Genomic DNA, 13543 nt, shown 5'->3' on the forward strand with positions numbered 1-13543 from the left:
TCAGTAGATACTCAGAACGTAGAGTAGGGTGTGGTGGCACCAGCATCTCGGAACAGAATGAGGGTGGTTAGTGGAGAGTAGCTGCTGCTGTGACTGTTACACTGCTGCTGCAGCTCTTCTCACTCTAAGGGTGTCCTGGCAAGACCATCTGATGTCATGACTGCTGCAGCAGCATTGCTTCGGCTGCCTCACCTGCAGCAGGAACAATCACCATTGCTTCAGCAGCTTACTTCCCAAAGACTTTGCAGGGAAGATCCTATGGTCTTTGGGGGTTGAGATGAGCGTCCCATCCCTCTCCTATGACAGCCGAACGCAGAAACCCAGCAAAAGAGTACAGTGCCTTTCAAGTACAAATGAACTGTAGCGCCTACGGCAAAGATCTGGCATTATTGTTCAGAAACGCTGTGGCTGACAGCAGATTGTGAGTGTATTAATCCACACCTTTTGTCTATGTAAGATTCACTCCTACCATCTTTGGGGAAACAGTACAGAAAAACTGTCCCATGTACTGCATTCCTTGTGCTGCATCATAAACTCCAATAATGTCTTATCTGGATAGTTTAGGTTTACCTATTTTATGATTTTTTTTCTTGACTTACACAGAAGAACCAGGGACTGAGGTGGTAACCACTAAGAGCTGGTCATCTGGAGCTGCAAAAACAAAGAGCTAAGAGCTGATAACAAGGAGCTTGAGTCTGCATTTTCAGAATTTCAATGCAAACTGAGCAAAAAGAATTCTCAGATGATCAATAACAATTACTGTGAAGATGAATGAACCAGTTTCAGTGCATGCCTACATGAGTTTAGAGGGGTTTGTTTGCCAGGAGTGGAATGGCAAACTAGGTGAGCTACTCGCTGGCTTACAAAATTTTAAAAGTCAGTAGGATTTTCTGATAGATTAGATGTGAGGACTGTAAGAAGTCAGAAGAGATTTGAGAGTTTTATGTTGACTGTAAAAATTCTGGGATGAATGAGAGAAGTTGTGGTGATGGTGGAGAGGTTAGGAGTTAAATTTAGGCTTGTTAAATTTGATACAAAATAGTGGGACATGTGATACATGACATTAGAATAGAGAAAAGTGCCAGATTTTATCAAAAAATGAAAGTGTATACACAGCATTTAAAGTTATGATGTTAATAGTAAAAACATGTAGATACTATAAAAACAAACAATTCTAGGGAGGTCCTCAGATACTCAACATTTATTTTGGGAGATGTGAAAGAACAGAATAAAAGACAAAGCAAAGCCTGGTCCTTGGTGAAACAATAGCCTCCTGGAACACAAATAAGAGTTTCAAGAGTTGAGGGAAATAATGTCACAAGCTGCTGACAGGCCCAGAAATGAGGACTGAGAGTGTGTCTCTGGGTGTGTCAGTGAGAAAGTCACCGAAGTCTATGAAGTAGCTTAGTAAGGAATACCTGCCCTTAGGGGGCATGTGGGGACTCACCAAAGAGTTTGCTGTTGCGAGTTAATCAGAAGTTTTCCCAAAGTAGTCTAAAGCTGAAACATACATAAAGAAAGATGATTAACTTACCTTGTTTGGAACAAAGGAAGCAGACTTGTATGATAAGCCATGATGATAATAGGACCCCAGACAAGCACAAAGAGATGTTCTATATCTTACACAATTTTCAAGTTCCTGAGTTCTTATCTTTTTTAGGTATGGTTACATTAAAAAAAAAATCCTGTCTTGTTTTATGATCCCACATGCCCTTAAAATAAATTCTCATGAGTTTAGAGATCTTTTCCCAAACATTGCTAATCTGTATAGTTCCTCTGAGGAAAGAAAAGATTTGAGCAGTGTCTTTCATATGTTGACTCGTCACTCCTAAACGGTGACTTATATGAATTTATCATACATGTGGCAAAGATTGGAATTAACTACTATTGACAACCATGGAGCACATTCTTTATGACTAAGTATTTAGAATGATAAGAGTAATGGTAAGCCCTAGTCCATTTCTCAGGAAGGCTTTATTCTGGGGGACATGGTAGGTCTTCAGCTTTCCCCTCCTCTGACTGACCTCAAGTAACAGAACTGAAAATCTAGTATTCAACTGAAGTAATATCATGATCAGAAAGGTCTGTGATGCCTGTCAGAGGAAAGAGAATTAACCAACGTCCAGTTTCTCTCCACTCCATCCCTGTACCTCTTTGTTCTTCATCTTAGTGAGATTTGTGTTGGAAGACCTCTTAAAAGTTTCCCCATCCTTTTCAGTGTTCCAGAACACTATGGAGTCTACTTTTTAGTGCATTCGGTGTTTTTCCAGCATAAATAACAAACACATTTTTTGGACATTTACTAGGTGCTAGGAATTGGAACTGTGGTACGAAGTTTATGTCTAGCCCCCCAAACCCTGCATTATACAGACATATGAAAGAAACATCTCCATTTAGTGTGTGAGGCGTTTAAAACCAGAGGCACATTCAGGAAAGACAGTAAAGTCCAAACTACTTTACCTGAATACTTATCTAATTTTTCTATCTGTTTATCTACTTTTTTATTGGCTAATAGTCTCACATCAAAGGTGTATATACTATTTAATAGCATAGTGAAGAAATTCAAATACAAAATTGACCATTTGACTGATCTGGACATGCTGAATTGAACTCCTATCCTAGCCCTACCCTCTATCTTTTGGGGTATTCTGAGGCTGAGTAATTGGATGAGTATGTGTCAGAGCTCATTAATTCACATCAGAATGAAATGTTAGCACTTTGCACATTAACAACTAGGCTCTTAAGGTAGAGGTTTCTTTAAGCTGTGCATGGTCAAAGGGAAGAGCTGTAGTATTGGCTCTCCTTGGCATTTGTCTCCTTGGACTCTGATATGATATTTTTACCTCTTCACTTCATTTGCTTTTGTGATAAATGGTGTGGTTGGGTTGACATAGAACTGCTGATTTCATCAGGAAAGATGAGAGGCTGTATAAGGAAGAAGCCTCAGCAAGAGTACACACCAGAGCAGCCCAGGTTCATATTTTATGCTTTATGCACAGTTGTATTATGCTTTATTCATGACATGGCCTTATAGAGTAGTTTTTTTTTTTTTCCTGATTGATTCATCTACTAATCATCAGACTAGCAAAAAATGTACTAAAGCTGTAAGTACATGATTTTGGAGTTTTTTTACCTGAGAAATTAAAACTCCTTGAAATAATTATTAAGATCAATTCAGTACATTCCAACTGGAGAGAGAGGGAGAAGAAAAGAGAGTGGGGCAGATGCTGTGAGCCGCCAGCAGCAAGACATAAAAATGCTAGTAAGCAATGGTCACGTGGAAACTTACAGATTAATAGAAATGGATTAATTTAAGATATAAGAGCTACTTAGCAAGAAGCTTGAGCCATAGGCCATGGCCATCATTTCGTAAATAATATTAAGCCTCTGAATGATTATTTTATAAATGGCCAAGGGACCAGGCAGCCAAGCGGTACTGGAAAAACCTTCCGGCTGCAAATATTTATACTCTTTGTAATTCTTTTGTATCCTTATCCCTTCTTCTCCCAAAACAAAGGCATGTTTTTAATATTTAGAATTTCCAGAAATACATTCATTAAATAATTTGAGACTTCTAACAATACATTCTTATGAAATCACATTTTAAATGAAGAAATTAAAGCATAAAAATGTTTAGTTACCCTCAGTTAGAAGGCTGCTGAGCTAACAGCCATAACATTCACACAAAGGACCTGGTGCAAACCTCATAGGCTGAGTGCTTGCAGCTTCAGTCTCTGTGAGCCCATGTGAGGCCTGCTTAGTTGATTCAGTGGGCCATGTTCTCCTGGTTTCCTCCAACCCCTTCTCCCTTCCCACTCCAACCATCTTTCCTTCCCTCTTCTAACACATTTACCAATCTCCGAGGGGAAGGACCCAATGGAGACCTGTAATTTAGTCTCCCACTCCCTTGAATCTACAAGTGAAGGAATGACCATAGATGAAAGTAGGCTCAACTTAACCCTTAAAATTAATGATGTCTTCTCAGACTAGGTTGTAATGTTTAGCCATCTAGAATTTAGCATGAGATACCAGAAATTTGTAGTATAAATATAATTAGGTGGGCAACCAGATGACCTGGTTTTGCATTTTCTTCTTGTAAGATTTAAGTTTGGACTATGAAAAAGACATTCCACTTCTGTAGTGTGTATCTCTGCAGCTCTCAGTACCACCTCTGCTCCACCCATGACTGTGTTCTCAGAACTATATAATATGAGCTTCTTTTTACATCTGGCTGTCACTTTAGTTTGACTAGTGGAAGAATGAAGGAAGGATAGTAGCAAGAAAAGAGAATGAGGTTGGCTCTTTCCCTACAGGGTCACCCAGTAGTGCAAAATTCCCTTTCCTGAAGGTCACTCCTCCTCTACAGTCTTTTCTTTAGGAGTGTTTCTTCCCAGGTCGTGGTAGCCATAAACCCCAGGCCTGTGATCTGCACTCTGTGGCTCACAAAAACCTTTAAGTGATCCAATTAATAAACTCTCAACTAATTCTGAGTCTTAAAACTTAATTATTTGCTTGATTGATCAGGTTCATTTGTTAGAGCTAGATATATATTTTTAAATCCCAATTGGGCTATTTTTATTTGGTAAGACTTTATGAAATATTGATTCTCAATATAAAACGTATCACTGAATTTGTTTTTGATCTCACATTAATTGAATAAAGAAGAAATTATGGTATTATACGGTAATATATGGTATATGATCACTTTTCTCAGGGAATGGAAATGTCCAAATTCATTTTTAATTCCTACCTTCCACCCTAGTCTAGACATGTACTGTGTTTTAAAAAATTGTATTTATTATTTTTGAGATTATAATTTAATAATTTAACATTAAATAAACATCATTTCCTCTCCAAACCCTCTTGCTCTTTTTCAAACTCATGGCCTGTTTTTTTTTTATTAATTGTTGTTACAACATACGTCCTGTGTTTTAATGGGACAAGATTGTATAAGGTTTGAAGCTCTTTATTTGCTCTATTTATCAATCAGTAAGTACTTCCACATATGAAATATATAATAAAATTTTTAAAAATAGTTTAAAAAATCAATATAGTTGATGCATTATCCAAAGTAAATACAACTAAATTAATGAGATGTTTAACACAAATCCACACACATAATTTTCTGTTCTCTTTTCATTTTTTGAGATTATAATTATATCCTTTCCCCTTCCAAGCCCTCCCATATACCCCCTCATTGCTCTTTTCCAAAGTCATAGCACCGATTTCTTATGTTTTTGTTTCATGCATATATGGATGCATACATTCATATTCCGTGTGTGTGTGTGTGTGTGTGTGTGTGTGTGTGTGTGTGTGTGTGTGTGTGTACAACCTGTTCAGCCTATATGGTGTTGCTTGTATGTATGTTTTGGAGGCTGCTCATTTTGTGTTGGATAACTAGTATCTCTACAAATCAACTCTCACACCTAAGGTTTAGAGAATACCATGGAAGAGACAGCAGAGAGATTTCAGGAGCCACACAATCGAGGATCAAGGAGCTTGCTGTGAGATTGCGTCTCTTAGTAATGCCAGTAGCTACATCCATAACTTTAAATGTGCTTTTAATGAGAGGGTCCACTTAATTATATCTGATATTGTGCCTCATTTTCCAGCTTTTTTTGTCTGAACACATTTAGTTAGTTAGTTAGTTAGTTAGTTAGTTAGTTAGTTAGTTTCTGTTCTTGAAAAGTAGAAAGTTGACAGAAGAAGCTAAGGAAAAACCACATTGACGCTCTGCTCTCTTGGACTGCAGATTCCACAAAACTAAAATGAGGAAAAATGGTATTTCAGATGGTTAGATGAAATAAAATTTTAAAAGCCAACACCAATATGATTCCGTTTCTATTTTCAGACTCAACTTGTGTCCTTGTCCTTTCCTGTGCTGCTTTCTAATGCATGAGTCCCGGTTTTCTGGTGGGCATGATGGGAGAAGGCTTTAATTTGTCCCTGTTGTTAGCATTTACACATCACCTGGTCCACCCTTTGGGGACCTGATAGGATGCATTTGCTAACATTCAGGCAAATACTTAGACAGCCCAGGTCCTACGGTGAACATGCTCTGGGTGATGCAGTCTCTATAGGATACGCTAAATCCCGTTATTAAAGGCAAACCCTTCCTCCCATCTCTTTTCCTTTCTCTTCCCACGCGGTGGCGTTTGCACCTCCTGTCTTTCCCCCTTTCTGGTCTCTTCTTCTCTTCCTTTCTCTTTCTCTCTTATTCCTCCTCTCCTCGGCCCTTATCTCCAGAGCTGCTCTCTGCGTTCTTCCCTTCACCTAATAAAATCCTCTACGTGAGCACTGAGCACTCACTGTCTCTCTTTCACCCGCTGTGTGGCCCCTTGGCTCCAACAGGCCAAGACCTGGGCCCACCATTTTTAAATTATAACACCTGTTACTTAGTGATGTTATGTTATATTAAGGGCTACGTGTGTGTGTGTGTGTGTGTGTGTGTGTGTGTGTGTGTGTGTGTGTGTGTGTGTGTAGAGGGAGGGAGGGAGAGAGAGACAGAGAGAGAGAGAATATCTACTTTAGCATATTAGTATTAAATTAAACTATTGACATAATATTGGCATCCAACAGTTATTCAACTGGTATTAAACAACCTCCTTCTTCTAGCTATTTTTTCAAAACTTCTACCCTTATATAGCCCCTTTTTTGTTAATCTGGATTTTCTCATGTCTTTCCCACTAGTACTGAAGATTCATCAAGGCCATAGCTTTATCTTTGTGTGGATATATTATTAATAATAAGGGAAATAGTTAAGTGAACATTTACTAGGCAACAACGAATATTCTAAGCACTCCAAATCCATTCTTACATTTACAGTTTGACTCACTTAAAGGAAACCTAATTTAAAATGAAATAAGTCAGAACGGTGGTTGTCTCTGGAGTGGAACAACAGAGGGTGAATGGGAAATAGCCCCAAGGAAGTATGTGAACTTATAAAAATGCACTCTGCCTTGACAGGTGTTCATTACCCCTGGGTATTGGTGTTTCCTTATTAATAAATTACACCCCAACAGGAAACTGACAGGAGAAATATCACATGGAATTAAGTGGGTTTTTTTTTTCCTTTCATTTGTTTAGTTTGCTTGTTTGTTTTGAGATAGAGGCTTACTATGTAGCCCAGGTTAGCTTAGAATAGTTTGTGGAGCCCAGAGTAGCCTTATAGTCATGGTCTTCTTGCTTCAGTCCCTCAAATACTGGAGTTACAGATATTTGCCAATAAGAATTGCTTAGAATTGTGGTATTGGTTTGTTTGTTTGTTTTCCTGCTTTGGTTTTATGTCTACTTCCATTTAAAACAAACAAACAAATAAACAACTAAGGACTTGAATGATCAAATTATTTAATCAACTTCACATTTACTGGTATCTCCACTGAACTGAAATCCACAAACAAGTCTTTTAGTGCAAAGCCCTTGCATTTAGCTACATAGCACCATTTCTCTGGACAAAACACAGGATATTGCCCTGTGCTTTCTAATTCTTATTGTATTATTTTAGACACAGATTGAGGCACAAAAAGAAGCAGGATCTGAAGTAACCTGATTTACTGATTAGAGAGATGATGTTTTCACATTTTTCACAAAACTCCATAAAGAAAAAAAAATACCATCTGTAAATGTTTAGTAAGGATGTGAGATGCAGGATACATTTTGTGGCAACAGTATGTATTTATTAGAATTTGTAGCAAGGTTGGGGTGAGGTCTTTAATAGTCACCTCTGGCAGCATTTTGAAATGGCAGCTCACCCAGTAAGAACTGCTGTCAATGCCTCTGCTGTGCAGTGAGCCAGCAAAGAGTCAGGGTGTCTCTTAAAGAGGGTTTCAGCAATCAAGAAAACCTGTTATATGTCTAACCCTCTGTGACAAGGCATACATTTAAATTCTAAATCATGTCAGTGAAGGGCCCTTGCTCCTTTGATGATTTTAAAACAAAGCAGTGTCTTTGCAGAGCTGGGTCACTTCAGGAGTGTTCCCTCTTTCAATGAGGCAGCAGCTTCTAAATTTAAAATAACCTTGCCTCATATGCCACTTCCCAGCTTTCCATCAAAAGACCTATAAAGACACAGAAAACTGAATCTGAAATGTAAATTTCCAACAGGACAATTGATCAAATCGCAAGGACATTTTCCTCTGGGTCACAGTGATCATAAACTGAAAAGTACATTTCTGTGCTACAGTCTAAGGTCACTCTCCATTACCAATATCCATGCTAACTAAATACATCTTTTATTAATTCAGCTCTCATAGCAACCCCATAAGAACTTACTATGAATATGCCTGTTTGTAGATTAGTAAGATATATTAGTGGGACTAACTGGCTTACTCAAAGACACAAATCACACAGATTTTGAGTGGAAAAGTAAAAATTGACTTACCTACTCCTTTCTTTTCTACTATTAGATATAGTATCTCCTCCTAAGAGAACAGAAAAACATGTTGAGATATTCTGTTGACTATACCTGCTTTTGAAGGTGCAATAATTCTGGAAAGTAGTTTTAGAATTTATCCATTTCTCTCTCTACCCCATTCAGCAGTTCTCCACTCTCAAACACATTTAAAATCACAGAATCTCAGGACACTGTATACTGAAGAAAAAAGATTAAAAGTGAGTTCCAAAGGCAAGAAGAATATCTGGAGTATCTGATAACAGGAGATGAGGCTTATCATGTACCACATTGATTCAAGAATTATAAGGGAAAACTTAGTTTCTATTGAACTTATAAAACATGATTGTGCTACAGAAGAGGCAATACTTGCAAAACAAGCCACAGAAGATGTAATATTTGCAAAATGAGCCATGGAAGTGGCTATATTTGCAAAGCAAGCCTTCACAGAGCACTGTACATTGAACTGAAAGATAACTCTTAAACTCTCCCTTCATACTTGGAGCTGAGAGGAAGATGCCAAGAGCTTGTTAAATATTAGAATCAACAGAGATCTGACCATACAAAGATTGCAACAGAGATGGCAAAAAGAAAAATCAAGAGCCATGGACGGATGAAAGAAATATAGTATGAAGCCTTATCTTTCCATAGAGATTTCAGTAAATTTCTGAAAGTGATTATTTCCCACTAGAATATGTGTCATATATAAAGTGGATATTTATTTTCTGATCAATTCCTTCTATCAGAGATAACATTTGGTAAGTACTAGATCCTCAAAAAAGTTTAAAAAAAAAAAAAAACTTCCCAAATACCATGAGTAAAAATACCCTAAGCTATCAACTGCACAGGTAATTTCAAATCCATGTGAAGTCAAATTATAGGACATTCTTATTACTTAAGTTCTGAGAGCTTAAATCACTTTTTATCTCAAAATATGAGTCTCATTGCTTTAACAAACATTACCTGAATTTCAGAGGCTTATGGAATCAAGTTCTTTTCTGATGCCAATTACAGTCTGATGTGAACCAAAAGTTTTGTACACTGCCTTCATATGCCAACCGATGTCAGTTCAGACTCTTTTCTTTCAGCTTTTTATTTCCCATGCAAAACATGGCTGGGAGACAGGAACACACGGAATGTTACATGGTTTAACTGGCTTGTCTTGGAAGCAACATTTAGCATGTTACATGGCATTGGCCAGTACCAGGCACATAGTTACAACTAATCATGGCAAATGGATTATGGAAAGCTATTTTCCTACTTGCCAGCAGAAGCAAATAGCGAATGTTTTCCCATTTACTGACACAGCCCATCTCTCTGAATACAAGCTTTTGCTATACTTCCTTTCATAAGTTGCTTCCTTCCCAGAGCTTAAAATTCTCCTTAGCGACCGTTTATCTCCACTAACTGATACGGCGCATCCATGATCTTTCCCAGTATAAGCTTTTACAGTTATGGAATTTATCCATTTCCAGTGGGACACCAGAGTTTCATGAACAAAGGAAAATGTAAAAATCCTTCTGGGCATTTGTAAGATTCTGTAACCTAGGTGAAGTCAAGATCCTGAGTGAAATTGTGGTCACATACTTTCTGACAGGAGATGGCTTATTTTCCCAGCATTCTCTGTGGTACCACTCAAAGAGAAATTCCACGGATCATTTTTCTCCTAGGTCATTTTCAAGTGGGTATAAGAATGTAGCCTCCCCCAGGGCTATCAAAATTTCAAATCCAAGGCTATAAAATTGATAATCTAAGGGTAATTTCAAATGTCAAATAATGTGTTTTTGTACATGATGGGGAGATTCTGATTAGATTATGACTTATTCTATTTGTTTCTAACTGCAAATTTTGTCATAGATAGGATACTAAACTCTGCTTGATTAGTTTTCTATACCATGGATTTAATATATTTTCTTTTCTCTTCTCTTCTTTTCTTTTCTTTTTATGTACGTGAAATCACTTGACAGCAAGAGACACTAGTTTTATACCCCAAAACTACACATTTGGCTAAAATATTCTACTGGACTGTTTTAACTCAGTCTTATGTAAACTGGAAATTTTCAACACATAAGGCAATGAACATTGTGGAAAAGCTTAATTCCACCTTCTAAGTCTCCAAATTCACACACTGGTATTCTAATGGGAAACTCACATTATAGAGCTGTGTCCTCCCCACCCCCAACTTGTACTTCTTTACCTTGGTAATTAGATGTGGAGGCCTTAGTGTAGTTAGAGTTTTCCTGCCTGGCCCACAGTCAGGACAAATCTCTCTCACCCGCCACGCCCATAGACACTCAGAACCAACCAAGTAAACACACAGAAACTTATATTGTTTAGAAACTGTATGGCCGTAGCAGGCTGCTTGTTATCTACTTCTTCTATCTTAAATTAACCCATTTCTATTTATCTATACTTTGCCACATGGCTCGTGGCTTACCAGTACCTTACATCTTGTCATGGAGGCTGGTGGTGTCTTTCTCCTCTCAGCCTTCCACCTCCCAGAATTCTCTTCTCTCTTGTCCCGCCTATACTTCCTGCCTAGCCACTGGCCAATCAGAACTTTATTTACACAGAGTGATATCCACAGCAGCCTTAATCCAATAGAAGGTTTTCTTTAATTAGTTTGTTTTTAAAGAATGTACACTAGCACACTCGGGTTGATCACTACCATTCCTATCCACTATTCATGTCTATATGTATTTCCCCCTTCTTGAAGGAGCTGTGTGATATTCTTGTGTTGTGTTACTAAGAACATGAACAATGATGAGGTGCCACACTTATCATCAGGCAGCATTATGAAATACTGTTCCATAGTGGAGTGGAGTGGTAAAATTTCCTTGTGTATTAATGAGATAAGCAACTATGTTGAGAAAGTTTAAATCACAAGTGGTTCCTCTTTTCTCTCTTTCTGTTTCTGTCTCTGATTCTAGCCTCAAAAAGAATGTTTAATAATAAAGTGAAAATAACATTAAATAGTCTAAAGTAAACTAGAAGGATTTGTTATACATATGTCCTCATAAGTAAAATTTTCAATATCATGTGAAAATTAATAGATCTATATCACCTTCAAAGCATTCTTCTTTTTTTCCTGTAAATATTTTCCTTTATTTTATTTTACATACCAAGCACATTTCCCCTCCCTCCTCTCCTCCTGTTTCCTCACCCTATCTCCCTTCAAACTGCTCCCCCACTCACTCCTCCTCCTTATCCATTCAGATGGGGTAAGGCCTCCCTTGGGAATTCACAAAGCACAGCATATCAAATTGAGTTAGGACCAAGTTCCTCTCCACTGCCTCAAAGATGAACAAGGCATCTTACCATAGGGGATAGGTTTCAAAGAGCCAGTTCATGTATCAGGAACAAGTCCTGGTCACACCGCTGGGGGCCTCACAAAAGACCAAGCTACACAACTGTCACCCAGATGCAAAGGGCCTAGGTAACTCCCATGCTGGCTCCCTAGCTGTACATCCAGAGTCCATGAGCTCCCACAAGCCCAGGTCAGCTGTCTCTGTGGGTTTTCCCATCATGATCTTGATGCCTCCTTTCTCATATAATCCCTCTACCCTCTCTGCAATTGGATTTCTGGAGCTCAGCCCAGTGCTTGGCTGGGGATCCCTGCATCTGTTTCTATCAGGCATTGGATGAAAGCTCTATGATGACAATTAGGGTAGTCACCAATATGATTACAGGGGAAGGCCAGTTCACATACCCTCTCCACCATTGCTAGGAATCTTAACCTGGGTCATCCTTGTAGTTTCCTGGGAGTTTTGCTGGCACCAGGTTTCTCCCTAAGCCCATAATTGGCCCCCTCTTTCACTGCTCTCTCCCTCTGTCCAACCCCCAACTCAACTACCCTGATCCTCTCTACCCACCCCCTGCCTCCAGTTTACCCAGGATATATCTATTTCCTCTTCCCAGGGAAATCAACACATCCCTCTTAGAGTCCTTATTACCTAGTTACTCTGGGGCTGAGGATTATAGTATGGTTATCCTTTGCTTTACATCTATTATCTACCTATGAGTGAATATATACTGTTTGTCTTTCTGGGGCTGGGTTACCTCACTCAGGATGATTTTTTTCTAGTTTTATCCATTTGCCTGCAAGTTTCATGATGTCATTTTTCACTCTATTGTGTATTTCTTTATCCATTCTTTGGCTGAGGGGCATCTAGGTTGTTTCTAGGTCCTGGCTATTAGGAATAAAGCTGCTATGAACACAGTTGAGTAAGTGTCCTTGTGGTATTTTTGAGTATCCCTTGGGTATATGCCCAAGAGTGGTATTGATGGGTCTTGAGGTAGATTGATTCCAAATTTTCTGAGAAACCACCATACTGATTTCTAAATTGGCTGTATAAGTTTGCATTCCCATCAACAATGGAGGAGTATTATGCTTACTCTACATCCTCTCCAACATAGGTTGTCATTAGTGTTTTTGATCTTGGCCATTCTGACAGGTGTAAGATGGTATCTCAGAGTCATTTTGGTTTACATTTCCCTGATAGCTAAGGATATTGAATACTTCTTTAAGTGTATCTTGGCCATTTGAGATTCTTCTGTTGAGAATTCTGTTTAAATCTGTACCCTCTTTTTAAAATAAGATTATTGGGCATTTTGTTGTCTAGTTTCCTGAGTTTTTTTATGTATTTTGAATATCAGTCCCCTGTCAGATGTGGAGTTGGTGAAGATCTTTTCCCATTCTGTGGGCTGTCATTTTGTCTTATGGATGGTGTTCTTTGCCTTACAAAAGCTTTTCAATTTCATGAGGTCCCATTTATTAATTATTGCTCCCAGTGTCTGTGCTATTGGTATTATATTCAGGAAATAGTATCTTGTGTCAGTGTGTTCAAGGCTACATCCCACTTTCTCATCTATCAGCTTCAGTGTAACTGGGTTTATATTGAGGTCTTTGATCCACTTGGACTTGAGTTTTGTGCATGGTGATAGATATGGATCTATTTGCAGTCTTCTACATGCTGCCATTCAGTTATGCCAGCACCATTTGTTGAAGATGCTTTCTTTTTTTCCATTGTATATTTTTGGCTTTGTAAAAAATCAGGTGTTCATAGGTGTGTGGATTTTTGTCAGGGACTTCGATGCAATTCCATTTATCCATGTGTCTGTTTTTATGCCAATACCGAACTATTTTTTATTAGT

This window comes from Onychomys torridus, chromosome 1 (assembly GCF_903995425.1).
Source record: "Onychomys torridus chromosome 1, mOncTor1.1, whole genome shotgun sequence".
Taxonomy (NCBI): Eukaryota; Metazoa; Chordata; class Mammalia; order Rodentia; family Cricetidae; genus Onychomys; species Onychomys torridus.